The sequence below is a fragment of the Bubalus kerabau genome, chromosome 1 (genome assembly GCF_029407905.1).
Source record: "Bubalus kerabau isolate K-KA32 ecotype Philippines breed swamp buffalo chromosome 1, PCC_UOA_SB_1v2, whole genome shotgun sequence".
Classification (NCBI taxonomy): Eukaryota; Metazoa; Chordata; class Mammalia; order Artiodactyla; family Bovidae; genus Bubalus; species Bubalus kerabau.
In genome coordinates, this window is record NC_073624.1 from 213395545 (window position 1) to 213404676 (window position 9132).

Here is a 9132-nt window from a genome sequence, read left to right on the forward strand (position 1 = left end):
AGCATCAATTCTTCCTAGCTCAGCTTTCTTTATAGTCCAACTCTCACATCCATACATGACTACTGGAAAAACCATAGCTTTGACTAGACAGACGTTTGTTGGTAAAGTCATGTCTCTGTTTTTTAATATGCTGTCTGGGTTGGTCATAGCTTGTCTTCCAAGGAGCAAGTGTCTTTTAATTTCATGGCTGCAGTCACCATCTTGTGGTGATTTTGGAGCCCCCTCCAAAAAAGTCTCTCACTGTTTCCATTGTTTCCCCATCCATTTGCCATGAAGTGATGGGACCAGATGCCATGACCTTAGTTTTCTGAATGTTGAGTTTTAAGCCAACATTTTCACTCTTCTCTGAAAGAGGAGTGGCTTTCATCAAGAGTCTCTTTAGTTCTTTGCTTTGTGCCATAAGGATGGTGTCATCTGCATATCTGAGGTTATTGATATTTCTCCCAGCAATCTTGATTCCAGCTTGTGCTTCATCCAGCCCAGTGTTTCTCATGATGTACTCTGCATATAAATTAAATAAGCAGGGTGACAATATACAGCCTTGACAAACTCCTTTCCCGATTTGGAACCAGTCTGTTGTTCCATGTCCAGTTCTAACTGTAGCTTCTTGACCTGCATACAGATTTCTCAGGAGGTAGGTCAGGTTGTCTGGTATTCCTGTCTCTTTAAGAATTTTCCAGTTTGTTGTTATCCACACAGTCAAAGGCTTTGGCGTAGTCAATAAAGTAAAAGTAGATGTTTTTCTGGAACTCTCGTGCTTTTTCTATGATTCAATGGATGTCGGCAATTTGATCTCTGGTTCCTCTGCCTTTTCTAAATCCAGCTTCAGACTAGACAGGATTTTCAAAGTGTCTCATACAATACATGGTTACACCAATATGGTAACTATCCAGAGAAACTACTTTGGGTTCATTATTTGGAAAACACTTTATAACTTCCTGCTTCTTATCTGTTTTCTTTCCACCTAGGGCCGTCATGGAAAGCTGGGGTTTTTTTCCTTTCACTTTCTACTAATTTTGAAGGAAGCATTTTAAAGATTTTTTAAAATAAAATTCAAGGATTTTAGGAGCTTTCTGATAAACTATAAAGAATGTGCATATGAAAATGTTTTTATTAGTCCTAAAAGCCGGTCCTAAATTTATTAGGACTAATGAATTTATTAGTCCTAAATTCATCAGCATTATTTTTTCTTCATATAATTCTGAAGTGACGACATATTCTTTAAGGCTAAACTATTTATATAGATTTTGTCTATGTATCTATATAAATTAGGAAATGTAGTCATGCAAAACCCAAAATGAACTATGATAAAGTAGAGTGAAAAATAATTGGCACCCGCATCTCTGACCTTCAACTACTCCAATTCTAGAGGCAATCCCTTAACCCTCCCCAAGATGTGTCATAAATGTATATTAAAATACATGTACTTTTTATGCAAAAGATAACATATTGTGTATACCGTTAAGTTCTTTTCCTCAGTTAAATATCCTGGATATCTTCTCAGTTCAGTTCAGTTGCTCAGTCGTGTCTGACTCTGCAACCCCATGAATTCCAGTACAAAAGGCCTCCCTGTCCATCGCCAACTCCCAGAGTTCACTCAGACTCATGTCCATTGAGTCAGTGATGCCATCCAGCCATCTCATCCTCTGTCGTCCCCTTCTCCTCCTGCCCCCAATCCCTCCCAGCATCAGAGTCTTTTCCAATGAGTCAACTCTTCGCATGAGGTGGCCAAAGTACTGGAGTTTCAGCTTTAGCATAATTCCTTCCAAAGAAATCCTAGGGCTGATCTCCTTCAGAATGGACTGGTTGGGTCTCCTTGAAGTCCAAGGGACTCTCAAGAGTCTTTTCCAACACCACAGTTCAAAAGCATCAATTCTTCGGCACTCAGCTTTCTTCACAGTCCAACTCTCACATCTATACATGACCACTGGAAAAGCCATAGCTTTGTCTAGACGGACCTTTGTTGGCAAAGTAATGTCTCTGCTTTTGAATATGCTATCTAGGTTGGTCATAACTTTCCTTCCAAGGAGTAAGCATCTTTTAATTTCATGGCTACAGTCACCATCTGCAGTGATTTTAGAGCCCAGAAAAATAAAGTCTGACACTCTTTCCACTGTTTCCCCATCTATTTGCCATGAAGTGATGGGACCAGATGCCATGATCTTAGGTTCTGAATGTTGATCTTTAAGCCAACTTTTTCACTATCCTCTTTCACTTTCATCAAGAGGCTTTTTAGTTCCTCTTCACTTTCTGCCATAAGGGTGGTGTCATCTGCATATCTGCTGCTGCTGCTGCTGCTAAGTCACTTCAGTTGTGTCTGACTCTGTGCGACCCCATAGATGTCAGCCCACCAGGGTCCCCCGCCCCTGGGATTCTCTAGGCAAGAACACTGGAGTGGGTTGCCATTTCCTTCTCCAATGCGTGAAAGTGAAGTCGCTCAGTCGTGTCCGACTCTTAGCGACCCCATGGACCACAGCCTACCAGACTCCTCCATCCATGGGATTTTCCAGGCAAGAGTACTGGAGTGGGGTGCCATTGCCTTCTCTGCTGTATAACTGAGGTCATTGATATTTCTCCTGGCAATCTTGATTCCAGCTTGTTGTTCTTCCAGCCCAGCGTTTCTCATGATGTACACTGCATACAAGTTATATAAGCAGGGTGACAGTATACAGCCTTGACGTACTCCTTTTCCTATTTGGAGCCAGTCTGTTGTTCCATGTCCAGTTCTAACTGTTGCTTCCTGACCTGCATATAGGTTTCTCAAGAGGCAGGTCAGGTGGTCTGGTATTCCCATCTCTTTCAGAATTTTTCACAGTTTATTGTGATCCACACAGTCAAAGGCTTTGGCATAGTCAATAAAGCAGAAATAGATGTTTTTCTGGAACTCTCCTGCTTTTTCCATGATCCAGTGGATGTTGGCAATTTGATCTCTGGTTCCTCTGCCTTTTCTAAAACCAGTTTGAACATCTGGAAGTTCACGGTTCACGTATTGCTGAAGCCTGGCTTGGAGAATTTTGAGCATTACTTTACTAGCATGTGAGAGGAGTGCAGTTGTGCGGTAGTTTGACTGCCTCATTCTTCCTAAGGACAGTATACTATTTCATTATATGCAAATATAATAATTTAATCAACCCCTTACAGGTGAACATTTAGGTTGCTGCCAAACCATTACTAAATTACAAACTAAGCTGCAACTAATAATCTCACAAGATAGACAACTATACCAGTAATTCATTAGACCACAATCTTTAGATGGAAAGGTATTTTCAATTTGAATGAATGCGTGCATGCTCAGTCCTTAAGTCGTGTCTGACTCTGTGGGACCCTGTGGACTGTAGCCCATCAAGCTCCTCTGTCCATGGGATTCTCCAGGCAAGAATATTGGAGTGGGTTGCCATTTTCTCCTCCAGAGAATCTTCACAGCTGAGGGATGGAACCTGAGTCTCCTGAGCCCCTTGTCTTTGGCAGAAGGATTCTTTCACCACTGAGGGACCTGGAAAGTCCCTTCAATTTGAATACAGATTGTTTAATTGCCTCCATAGAAGTAGTGCCAATTTCATTTTGCCTAGGAAGATTTACAAGTCCATATAGGAAAGGAGTGATGATGAAGAATGACAACAAGAAAGATTATCATTTTACACAATAATTTAAGAAGTATTAAAGCATTGATGATAAAATTTTACAGGAAAATTCCTTTATTTATTTTGGAGTAAATGTTTGGCTAAATTAAAAGATAATATGCTTTTTGTTCCATAAAGTATCATGACAGTTTTTTGATATAAATGAGACCTTACTTAAAAACTAAAAGGGGGGCTAGGGGTGGAAAAAATAGGGGTGGACTTTTCTTTGGCATTTTTATTCAAATAAGGATGTCCTTCCCTTTTAGCAGTGAGAGAAAAAATTCCTAAAATTATTTCTCAACTCATAACATTTTAATCAGATACATCCATTTTAACAAAATGAATTTTCTGTCTTTAACTTCATATTCTAGAGCAATGTAAGTCAACTGCACTGATTGGCATAATAGCAGAAAATACCAACCATAAAACTTTAAGAGAAAAAAATCTCTGAGAAAAATATGACTATTTTATTAACAGGCAATATTTGAACAAAGTATTCAGTATACATTGTTGCAACAGCAATTCTTAGTAGACTTCTGTGGTTTTTTAAGTCAGATTTTTGTAGAGGTGTAATTGACATACAGTGAAAAAACATAAATATAAAACGGAATCCCTTTGCTAAACACAACATTGTAAATCAACTATAGTTCAATAAGAAAGTTGAAAAAATAGAGGCTTCTCCGGTGATCTAGTAGTTAAGAATCTTCCTGCTAATGCAGGGGACATGGGTTTGATCCCTGATGGGGAGGATCCCACATGCCAACAGGGTAGCTAAGCCCCTGAGCCATAACTACTGAGCCCTCACATGTGCCTAGATTCTGGGCTCTCCAAGGAAGAGTAGCCCCTGCTTGCTGCAACTAGAGAAATCCCAACAAAGAGTAGCCCCCACTCTCTACTATTGGAGAAACCCACAGTGCAGCAACAAAGACCCAGCGCAGCTACAAATGAATCAATCAAATATTTTTTAAAATAATAAAATTTATATACAGTAAAATTTATCCTTTTCAATGTTTGATTCTATGAGTTTTAACAAATGTGTGCAGCTATGTGACCAGCACCCTAATCAAGATATAGAGCATTTCCTTTACCCCTACCCCTAATCATTTCCTCTTGCTCCTATATAATGAACCCCTCAGTTCAATCCCAGTTCCTGTCAGCCACTGATGTACTTTCTGTCCCTATACGTCACCTTTTCCAGAATATCACATGAATGGAATCATATAGTAAGTAGCCTTTTAGATCTGGCTTCCTTCACTTAGCATGCCTTTGAGATCTATCTATTGTCATTGCATATCTCAGTAATTTATCCCTCTTTATTGCAAAGCAGTATTCTATTACTATAACACAGACTGTTCAGGCATTCATCAGTTGAAGAGCATTTGGGTGGTTTCTACTTTAATGATTATGAGTAAAATTTATATAAACACCCATGCACTAGATTGCATTCAGTCTTTAAACTGATTTTCTAAAAGGCACTTCTAGATACATGAATTGCTAAGTCATAAATATACCTACATAAATATTATTCTGTGTTAAGAAACTCGAATAAATTATTCATTATTTATCAAATGTTTTGTTTATTAAACACTTACTTTATACCAAGTACTGTTCTAGGCAATGAATAAAACAATTGTCAAATGTTGGCATCCCCAAATATATCACCAAAATTATGTGTTGATAAGTCAAAGCTGAGTTTATTGCTTACTAGTAAAAGAGACTAGTACCTTGAATGGTTTCAGTAGCATTTCCAAGGGGAATTTGGGATATTTATAAGATTTTGAGGTCTGGACTAAGGGGGTTTTTCAGTTTAGGAGGCTTGATTGGGATTGGGTAAGAATCATGATATAGTAGGTTAGGATTAGCAGACACAGCAAGGCAAAGGTTTTTAAGAGTCTTGAGTGTGTATTAGTTTTTATTGCTGCTTTAACAAATTACCACAAACATTTTAAATCAACTATACCTCAGTAAAAATAAATAGGGAATTCCTTGGCAGTTCAATGGTTAGGACTCCGAGCTTCCACTTCAAGGGGCCTGGGATTCAATTCCTGGGGGAGGAACTAAGATTCCACAAGCTGAGTGGCATGGCAAATAAATAAATAAAATTAAGACATCTATTGAAAAATTGAGTAGTTAAATGTTCATTAAAATGGGACTTAGAGAAATTTCTGAAATGGAAAGTTGCAATTTTTATGTTCCTGGTTGAATGGTTCTGGAATAGTAGTAATGTTGAAGATGACAATGAAATAATAAAATTATGTCAATGTTGATAGTAATCCATGTGGATATGCTGCTGCTAAATAGCTTTAGTTGTGTCCCACTCTTGTGACCCCATTAGATGGCAGCCCACCAGGCTCCTGGTCCCTGGGATTCTCCAGGAAAGAATGCTGGAGTGGGTTGCCATTTCCTTCTCCAATGCATGAAAGTGAAAAGTGAAAGTGAAGTCGCTCAGTCGAGTCCGCCTCTTTGCCACCCCATGGACTACAACCTACCAGGCTCCTCTGCCCATGGGATTTTCCAAGCAAGAGTACCCGAGTGGGTTGCCATTGCCTTCTCCCCCATGTGGATATAGATAGTTTCAATTCTGTGTCTTACTTTGGAGCCATTTTCAGCCTGAGTTGGAGAACGTTAACATCTGGCCATGATCAATCCAAATCTTCACTGTCACCTGGGGTATCGTGATTTTTGTTGTTCAGTGGCTAAGTCATGACCGACTCTTTAGGACTCCATAGACTGCAGCATGCCAGGCTCCTCTGTCCTCCACTGTCTGCCAGAGTTTGCTCAAATTCCTGTCCATTGAGTCAATGATGCTATCTAACCCTCTCATCCCCTGCCACCCTCTTCTCCTTTTGCTTTCAGTCTTTCCCAGCATCATCATGATTAAGAATCAAATTTCTGGGGAGTGGTTGTTTCAAATTGCACAAGTACCGGGTTTTCCCATTCTTAATCCTTCTGGGGAATGCTCAGGAAAACTAGAGAACACTTATATTAGTTACTGCATTTGAGGGGCCAGAGAGCTGGAGAATTATTTATATAACTACTCCTATTGATCACTGTTGAAGGCTTTCTAGCAACTCTGGCCTGTTGCATGTAAGTAGAGCAAACTATAGCAGCCAGAAATGTTTTGGGGGCAAATAAAATCAGGAACATCTGCATAAACTAAAGTTACACTGACATTTCTGAAATAGTGGAGGTGAGGGACATGGGTGGGCATGGACAATTTCTGCTACAGTGGTAATTACTGTACACACTATGTATCAGGCAAATGCTAAACATTTTGAGATGCATTATTTACTTTTTTTACCTTGTCTTCTCTATCTTGTGTGCTACCACCATGCTGAAACCAGTCACCAAGGTAACCATCGATTCCCATACTGTCAAATCCAAAAGTTGAATTTTTGTCTTTACCTTTTTGTTTTACACAATGAACCATTTTCTCTTGTTTGAGGCACTTTCCTTTCTTGGTTTTTGAGATGCCACACTCTCCAAGATGTCTGAACACTTGATCTTTAGCTCTTTTCTTTCTGTTTCTTTCTGGGATTGGCAATTTTTCTGTAAAGGCCAGATAGTAAACACTTCAGGTTTTACAGGCCAAGTGGCAAAATCAAGGATTTTGTGTAGGTACAAAATAGTAGATTAAAATTTTTTCCATAAATTTTTCATGAAATTCAAAATGTAGTAATTAAGCTTTGTAATTCAGTAATTATAAAGAATTATTTGTAATGAGAATAATAATTTTTCTTTTTGGGCAGGGGATGAGGATAACATTTCACTTACTTGGAATTCAAAGTTATTATTTCCTGTCATCAAATGTGATTTCAGATTTTTTTTTCCCCACTTCTACTTTGCCAGATATTCTTCTGTTAGTGCTTATCTGTAGTAAAATTTCATGTATTTCATTTTCAAAAACATCTTTTCGCAGGTAGGTATTGCCAAATACAGATACGTAATATTACTTAAGAATATTGATTACTGAGAATTCCCTGATGGTCCAGTGTTTAGGACTCGGTGCTTTCACTGCTGTGAAGTCCAGAAACTTCCATAGGTACTGCAGTTTGAGCTCAGAAAAGACATATGCTGCAAATTTGTATGGTAATAGACATTTTACTTGTATCTTTGGACAGCACAGGAAGTATATAAAGCAACTTGATATTGTTTGTGATTAAAAAAATTATCATTGCTGAAATGAATTGACCATAGTAAAATTTCACATATATACAGTTTGCTTTGTAATTTAGGTTGAACTTGTTAAGAAACATGATTGAGTCTTCAATAAAAGCTAATTTCCAAGCCATTTAGTGTTCAACAGTGGCTGAGGGCACTTCTCATTCACAAAAATCCAACTGACAACATTATTCACAATAGCCAAAATGTGGAAGCAACCCAGATGAATGGATAAGCAAAATGTGGTATATTCATTAACAAAATATTAATCAGCCTTAAAAAGGAAGAAAAATTTGCACATGCTACTACATGAATGAACCTTGAGGAAATTATGCTAAATGAAATAAGCCAGTCACAAAAAGACAAATACTGTTATGATTCTACTTATAAGAGGTACCAAAAATAGTTAAATTCATAGAGACAGTACAATGTAATTTTCTGTGGCTGGAGTGAAGGGAATGGGGAATTATTGTTTAATGGGTATAGCATTTCAATTTTGCAAGATGAAACAAATTTTGGAAATGGATAGTGGTGATGATTGTGCTTAATGTTACTGAATGGTACACAAAAAATTGGCCAAATATTAAATTTTATGTTATATGTATTTTACCACCATTAAAAAAAGTTTCCATCTCAGTCCAGAGCTCAAATAATCACAATAATATTTTACCATTACTAAGCCATCAAACTGCGATGTGGTATAGCAAGTGAGGATATTCAGGTATATTTCTGAAAAAAAAAAAAAAAAATTCCTGGAACACATGATGGTTAAATCCAGAAGAGGAAATAAAGTTCACTCTTGATGCTGTTAGTAAGATGATACATGATAAATTCAAATATTTACAAGGCTTTAAACACCTTACATTTTCCAAAGCTTTGTAAATCTGTTCAAATAAGTTTTTTCTCCTCCACACATGTTCGTTTGTTGTTGTTGTCTTCGTCACGAAGTCGTTTTTGACTCTTTCGTGCCACTATGGATTGTAGCCTGCCAGGCTCCTCTGTCCATGGGATTTCCCAGACAAGAATACTAGAATGGGTTGCCATTTCCTTTCCCAGGGTATCTTCCCGACCTGGGGATCAAACCCATGTCTCCTGCATTGGCAGGTGAATTCTCTACCACTGAGCCACCAGTACCACCATCAATTTAACATATCTTATTCAACTCAACTGCAGGTTGTACGGAATTAGGGTTTTCACAACTTCCTTGAAAACATTCTCTTTTGTAGTTGTTCCACACAGACTACTACTCTTAGAGGTAATTCTTTAGTCACTTCAAACTCAATATTGATTCCTCAGATAAACAACTGACTGATATCAGCGACAACTGTGTACTCATCAAGATTCAAGTACC